This window comes from Somniosus microcephalus, chromosome 25, assembly GCF_052327205.1.
Source record: "Somniosus microcephalus isolate GS21.2 chromosome 25, FLI_Smic_1.0, whole genome shotgun sequence".
Lineage (NCBI taxonomy): Eukaryota > Metazoa > Chordata > Chondrichthyes > Squaliformes > Somniosidae > Somniosus > Somniosus microcephalus.
Genome location: NC_141011.1, coordinates 57719044 through 57727048, shown reverse-complemented (window position 1 = coordinate 57727048; position 8005 = coordinate 57719044).

The following is an 8005-nucleotide window of genomic DNA, read 5'->3' as shown; positions in this document are numbered from 1 at the left end:
GCGGAATGTTGAACTTTTTTGGATACCGCGGGCACAATTTTTGTCCGGCCGAAACGTAAATACGCTTAGGACGGTTCTGGAATCGTCAGCTTTCTTTCGATGTAACGCACGTGTAGGTACGCTCTATAACTTTCGAGTTTATTCAATACAGACAGACAGACGGAATAACAGACAGACAGATGTATCCTTTTATATATATAGATTCAACAAAGAATACCAAAACTGAGAGGTTATACCTATCAGGAAAAAATTAACAGGCTGGGACTCTTTTCTCTGGAAAAGGGAAGACTGAGGAAGCCTGATAGAGGTCTTTAAAATGATGAAGGGGTTCGATAGGGTGGATGTGCAGAAAATGTTTCCACTTGTGTGTGGGTCTGGAAGAAGGGGCATCATTACAAGATGGCCACTAACAGATCAAATAAAGAATTTAGGAGGAATTTCTTTACACAGAGAGTGGTGAGAATGTGGAACTCGCTACCACATGGAATGGTTCAAGTGGATTGCATTAATGCATTTAAGATGATGCTTGATGCATACATGAAGGAGAAGGGAGTAGAGGGATACGGGGCAGGGTAGGAAGAGATAATTAGGGTGGGAGGAGGCTCGTGTGGAGTAAAACAGCAGCATAGACCAGTTGGGCTGAATGGCCTGTTTCTGTGCTGCAGATTCTATGTAATTCTTTGAAATTATTTCTCTTACCGAAGAGCAGAATGCCATTTAGATACAAAAAATCCAGTGTTAGTTACCAGAAATGAACGTATTTTTGAAATAGAGTGAATTTTTTCTCAGCTATTGATACTTGTGGTTCTTGTGTCCCTCCGCCAGCAGCAGTGAGTCTCAGACACTGTCTTGTGGCAAAAGCCTTTTAATGATCTCTGCAAGGCAGTTAATGATTGTTAACTAGTGAGTGGGAAAAGTCAATTTTGTCCTGTGTAGATTTAATAATAAAAAATAACTGGCAGTAGAAGTACAGCAGACAAAGAGTAGGTGTAATGTGCATTAAACAGTTGTATGCAGACTTAAGTTTAAGCTTTAGTTAAAGTTTCTCATTTCTTGTTTATTCATGAATTTGAACCAATACACAAAGAAAGTCAGAGTGAGGGCAATGGAGTCCGTGCAGATAAACAATAAAACACTGATAAGATCCAATGTGGGAATAGAACAAATTCAGAACTGGAGGTCACAAAAACAGTCCAGACTAAATCGATTGCTGGCAAGCTCATCTCGTGCACAGCTATAGGGACCACAATATTAGCCTCTGAGATGAGGTTAGTTCAGTCCTCAGACCACAAGAAGCAAGGCTGTGAGAGCTGCTGAGCTCCAGTCCAAACACCCAACAAGAAAAAACGAGCATGTAAAATAAAGAGAGAGTAGATTGTATACCTACCTGAAATACGCTGACCATAAACCGCCATTGGAAGACGGTTTCTCCTGAGTCTGGTGACTGCTCTTAGACTAACCGCCCACCGTACTAAAGGTTTATTTCGCTGTTAATATATCAAATTGATAAATGTTGGATTTTTATAATTTAACTGCAGTGAAGGAGAAACTCATGGTTCTGGTGAAAATGACGTTGTTATAAATCATTGCTTCCTGAACTACAGGTCTTATAAAATAATTGCTAAGATGGCCCTTATACTATGAATATTGGTCTCATAGCAATATCGGTAGAGTGTGATGTGCAGTTGCCAGTTATACGGCAGCTGTGCCTCGCTCTGTACCCAGAGAGCAGAGAGTTCTGCACAGCTGTGTTGCATACAGAGCTCCACTTCCTAACCAACTAATATTTATGGACGGACACGTGGCAGATTAAATTTAAAGCAGAAATGTGCAAAGTGATATATTTTGGTAGGAAGAACGAGGAGAGGCAATATAAACTAAAGGGTACAATCCTAAAGGGGGTGTATGAACAGAGAGACCTGGGGGTATATGTGCACAAATCATTGAAGGTGACAGGGCAGGTTGAGACAGCGATTAAAAAAGCATACAGGATCCTGGACTTCATAAATAGAGGCATAGAGTACACTTTGGTAGGAAGAATAGGAAAACAGAATATTTTTTAAATGGTGAGAAACTTTCAAATGTTGGTGTTCTGAGAGATTTGGGTGTCCTTGTTCAAGAAACACAGAAAGCTAGGATGCAGGTACAGCAAACAATAAGGAAGGCAAATGACATGTTGGCCTTTATTGCAAGGGGGTTGGAGTATAAGAGTAAGGAAGTCTTGCTACAATTGTACAGGGTCTTGGTGAGGCCACACCTGGCGTACTGGGCACAGTTCTGGTCTCCTTATCTAAGGAAGGATATACTTGCCTTAGAGGCGGTGCAACGAAGGTTCACTAGATTGATTCCTGGGATGAGAGGGCTGTCCTATGATGAGAGATTGTGTAGAATGGGCCGATACTCTCTGGAGTTTAGAAGAATGAGAGGTGATCTCATTGAAACATGCAAGCTTCTGAAGGGGATTGACAGGGTAGATGCTGAGAGTTTTTTTCCCCTGGCTGGAGTGTCTAGAACTAGGGGGCATAGTCTCAGGATAAGGGGTGTTTAAGGCTGAGATGAGGAGGAATTTCTTCACTCAGAGGGTTGTGAATCTTTGGAATTCTCTGCCCCAGAGGGCTGTGGATGCTGAGTCTTTGAGTATATTCAAGGCTGAGATCGATAGATTTTGGGACTCTAGGGGAATCAAGGGATATGGAGATCAGGCGGGAAAGTGGAGTTGAGATCGATGATCAGCCTTGATCTTATTGAATGGTGGAGCAGCCTACTCCTCTTATTTCTTATGTTCTTAAAAGCAAGGAAGTTATGATGAACCTTTATAAAACACTGATTCAGCCTCAACTGGAGTATTGGTTCCAATTCTGGGCACTGCACTTTAGGAAGGATGTGAAGGCCTTAGAGAGGGTGCAGAAAAGATTTACAAGAATGGTTCCAGGGATGAGGGACTTCAGTTACGTGGATAGACTGGAGAAGCTGGGGTTGTTCTCCTTAGAGCAGAGAAGATTGAGAGGAGATTTGATAGAGGTGTTCAAAATGATGAGGGGTCTAGACAGAGTAGATAGAGAGAAACTGTTCCCATAAGGGTCGAGAACCAGAGGACACAGATTTAAGATGAGTGGCAGAAGAACCAAAGGCGACATGAGGAAAAACTTTTTTACACTGAGAGTGGTTAGGATCTGGAATGCACTGCCTGAAAGGGTGGTGGAGGCAGACTCAATCACGGCTTTCAAAAGGGAATTGGATAAGTACCTGAAGGAAAAAAATTTGCAGGGCTACGGGGAAAGGGCGGGGGAGTGGGACTAGCTGAAGGGCTCTTGCAGAGAGCCGGCACGGGCTCAATGGCCTCCTTCTGTGCTGTAACCATTCTATGATTCTTAAGGTTAGGGGGGGAAAGGCAAGAACATGGGATCACTCCTACACAACTGATACAAAAGTAAGTTTATAAAGTGCTTGGTGGTGCAAAGCCCAAGCTACAAGAGACAACATACTAGAGATGATCTCACACCGGTCAGCAACAGTGCGGTCAGGAGGCAGCCTGGTATCTGATTCCCTGGTGACACTGCCACTTCTGCATCAATGTGCAGCTGAAGCCATTTCACATCAATGTGGAATCAATAGAAGTAAGAAAAACTTGCCTTTATACTTTCACCACCTCAGGGCGTCCCAAAGCTCTTTACAGCCAATTAAATACTTTTGTAGTGTAGTTACTGTTGTAATGTAGGAAATACAGCAGCCAATTTCCACACAGCAAGATCCCACAATCTGCAATGTGATAATATAACAGCAATACCCAGGGAGTTTGAAAGCTGATGTTGGGAATCATTATTCAGTTGGATTTGACACAAATCTGCATCCCATATTTAATCTTCGAGGCCTTATTGAATCCATCTATTGATTGATCCTTATCTTAGCTGCATTCTGGGAGTGCTTTCCCCTTACAACTAATCAATGTTGGGGATTTAGATTGTGAGGTGAAGGGAGGAGCACTGGCTAAGATACAGCTCGAATAAACAAGAGCAAGTGGTGGTGCAGAAACCCATCGTCGACATTGCATTACTCCTCAGCCGATAAACCTGGGGAGATGAACGTCACAAGACCTGTCTTCAAAAGTAGGATGCTTTCTGAGCACCATGCATTGGGGACTATGCCAAGCTGTTTGTTGAACATGTCGGCACTGCCTTGCAGGATGGATTCACGCCACTGGCAGCTCCAGGGATATGATGCCAATGGTACATTCAATGATTACTTGGGTAGATGCACGCGCCTCATTAGACCTGCATTCAGCTGGTGTCTTAAGATATTACAGAAGTGTCATGATCCATGAGGATAGACGTGAATGCTCAGGACATCCTGAGACTTGTTTTTTTGGGTCCAATATTGGCGGGACAGCAGCTTGCCTTAAAATTAAGGCATTGTGATAGCTGCCTGGGAAACCAGCATTAACTTGCATAATGTAGTACTGAAGGTTGCAAATGAGCTGAGAGTAGAAACCTTTCTGATTCACGTAGGTAGTGGAAATATACAAGGGAGTATCTATGGTCACATGGGTGCAACCTGTAACTCCTGGACCTTTGGGAATCCTGCCAACACTCTGATGCTGTTGTCAGTTGTCCTTGGAGATGAAATTGGCTTCTCAAGCAAACAAAAACATCTGTCACTTGCTTTATACATCTATATATCGTGGATTGATTAATGTAGGTGTTGTCACCAGTGCCACCTTAGAATGATCTGGAGATATTTGCCACAAATTTCCATGGAAGTTCTTCCGATGTGGAATGCTGTTCCTCCAGGGATCCACTGATCATCTGTTAAAGTCATGGAGGGAGATTGGGGAAACCCCTACAGAAATGCTACCCCATGGAAGTTAAATGCTGATTCCTCCACTGCCACTGCTCGGGCTGTGCCTTTGGATGAGGGTGGCTGCAGATCAGTTTGCAGCAAGTGGCACCGCTCAACCACTACCTCCCTTGTGATTCACAGCCTGCACAAGCACTGCTCCTCTGACAGGAGGAGGCATGTTTGTCTTGGTCTGTAAATGTTGGTGAGTGCCAAGCCCCTCTGATGCAACCTGACTTACAAGGCATCAGTCTGTTAGCATTCCTCCTCTTCCAGCAAACACAAATATAGGGGGATTCCAATAAAGACATTCATAGTGGTACCATTAATGAGCTTGGCATAAAACTACTGCTGGTTCAATAGTGGCTACAAGGTTACCTGAACTGCTGAGACAGAACAGGAGGAAATAGAAAAATCATTTTGAAAATGGGCTGTAAATCCTTAATCATAGGCAGGGTTTTAAAACCATTTTTGTTGTGTCTCAGGCTGTTGCAATGCTGGGCTCAAATGTTTCAGTCTAGTCTAATGTTCAATATTCCATTACTCATGTATTTTACATTCAGAAAATATATATATATGACTGTGTAATTGGTGATGTTGTGCCTTAGTTCTTGATCAAGGGCAAGGTGATCCATTGATGTATTCTTTGGGAAGCATGAGAGTGAATGTGAGATAAGGTTGTTGGAACAACTTGTCTTTTCAGCTTGTTTATTATCAGTCACTATTAATTCTGTCAATCACTTTATCCGGCCACTCGTTTAATCACATTCTTCTGAGGTTTTCTACAATTTGGTCTCGTTCTTTTTTTTCTGACCTTGAATTAGTTTTGTAGGAGACAGGAATTTTAACTTTGTTCTGCTTTCTTTGATTTAACAGAGCAAGTTCAAAGGCAGAGTTTTTTTTTCCATATTTTGGAGGCTCATTGATGCTTTCCTAAGGGCCTAAGAACCAGTCCAAATTATGTTTTTTTTTCCCCAAAGAGAATGTGTATCATATGAAGCACACAGCAGATTTGCACTAATATCGATTGACATGCTTCCCTTGTGTAAGCACGTTAATTTAGGCCCATGTAGGTTTAACATTAGATCTGTGTGTGGAGAGGAGGTTAACCATTAAGGATCTGAAAATATGCTTTTGGATTCTTTCATCACATAACCGATACATAAGAACACACAAAGGATAGTAACAATACTGACTAACATTGTCAATACGCCAATAACATAACCTCACCCTATCCCCAATCAGTGTCACAGCCTCCAAACAGCTTGTAATCAAAATACAATAGGGCCACTGTGCTGCAGTGATTCTGGGAATCAGCCGCAGGTCTTCCTACTAGTACTTGGATGCTTAGCACAATGCCAGACAGCGAAAGGACTTGGCCAATATGTTAATTCTTTTTATTATTACTAGTCAATCTCCCATAGAGTTGCGCACAGAGTCAAGACCACGAGCGGTCACTAGGTCAAGCAAAGCCGCAGAAGGGCGAAGCAAGGAAACCATCTCGGGTGGCAGGAAAATACCTCAGAGAAGGCAAGGCAGGAAGGAAATTTGGGGGTGGGGGGGGGGTGGGGGGGAGTGTTCATGAGCCACGATTTTTCCAAATTGGAGGAGGCCGTGTTTTGTTTGTGCCTACCTGCATGGGCAAGATTTAATCATTTCCGAACAGGTACCAATTTCTCCTGGACTCTCCTTCAGACAAGGAACTATGATGTAAAGCATTATGGTGTTCCGAACACTGGCACAGTTTAGCATCAATACCCCCTATCGCAGCATCACCTACAGGTAAGTATAATAGCAAAATAAATATCTGTGATATATTAAATTGCAGGTACAATTCTACAGCTATCAACTTGAGAAAAGCAGCTTTCTAGTAAAGGTTGAAAATTTCTGAATAAATTGCATCCTCTTTAAAAGCCTTTTTTCCAGATATTGTGGGCTAGAATTCCCAAAGCTGCAGGAATGTTGCCACCAGTATCCTGCAGACAGGAAACAGGCCATTAATGGCATTCACTGGCTCTTCAGCGATTGTGTGCAGTGCACTGAACACGTGAGAGCTACATTTAAATGGTAAATTTCATGATAATTGGATGCTAATGAAATCCTCTCACTCATGCATGGATAGCACAAAGGGCTCACCCATCTATAGGTCACGGCTAAACACCAGCCACGTCCAGCCATCCAGGGAGTGATCCCTTAAAGGAGAATTCTTGTATTTTTGATTATTGCAATCAAAATTGAGGAAATGATAATACATTGAATGCTCATCTTTCCTTTAGTTTTTTTTGGATAATACAACATAATATTGGCATCTTGAAGCTTATTCCATCATATTTCTGAATACATCTAAACAACACTATTAAGTGTCCAAAATTTTAATATTCTTTATGCCTGTTAAAAAAAAAAATCACTAATTCTGCATTCAGTTTTCCAGATTTTGCATATATACAAGCAGCCAGTCTGCACTGGTTTCTCAGGGACTCCTTCTGTCCTCACAATAAACTCCCCTCCGCCAGCTTTCACTGGGAGGTTTTGTGCCTTTTACCTTCCATTGTGTGAGACGGTGCCGCTGGGAAACGATCCCCTCTGCAGCACTGTGTCGATGTTCTCTCACTGGAGTAAAGGCTTGTGGCCCAAAGGCTTTCACCCGCACAGAACCACATCCTCACTGCATTCACTCGGTTTTGTGGAGGATAAATGCAGATAAAGGGCAGGATTTTCATTGGGCCATGGAGGCGGGATTGGAGGCGTGTGGGGGGTTAAAATCCCGAAATCGGGGGGCACGAACCCATCCCGCACCCAACCCGCCTCCGTGCCAGTTTCATAGGAGGTGGGTATCCACCCAGCACTGGGACCCGCCTCCCCGAGGCTGGAAGGGGATTAGTGCCAATTAACTGCCTGTTAACAGGTAGTTAACAGGCAGTTTTAAGCCTAATCCCTATTTTTAATGTTGAAGTGTGGGATTCCCGACGGCTCCAAACCACGTCAAGTTAGAGGAGGTGGGCCGTCGGGCTGAAGGGCTTGGAGGGGTCGAGATGTCCGGTGTTCAGGTGAGTGATGGGTGCATGAGTGCAAAGGTAAGTGTGTTTGGTGTGTCTAAAGTGTTTAAATAAGTTTTACATACCTTTACTTACCTTTACAGCCTTCCTTCCTTCAGGTCTCAGGAGTCCCTCAT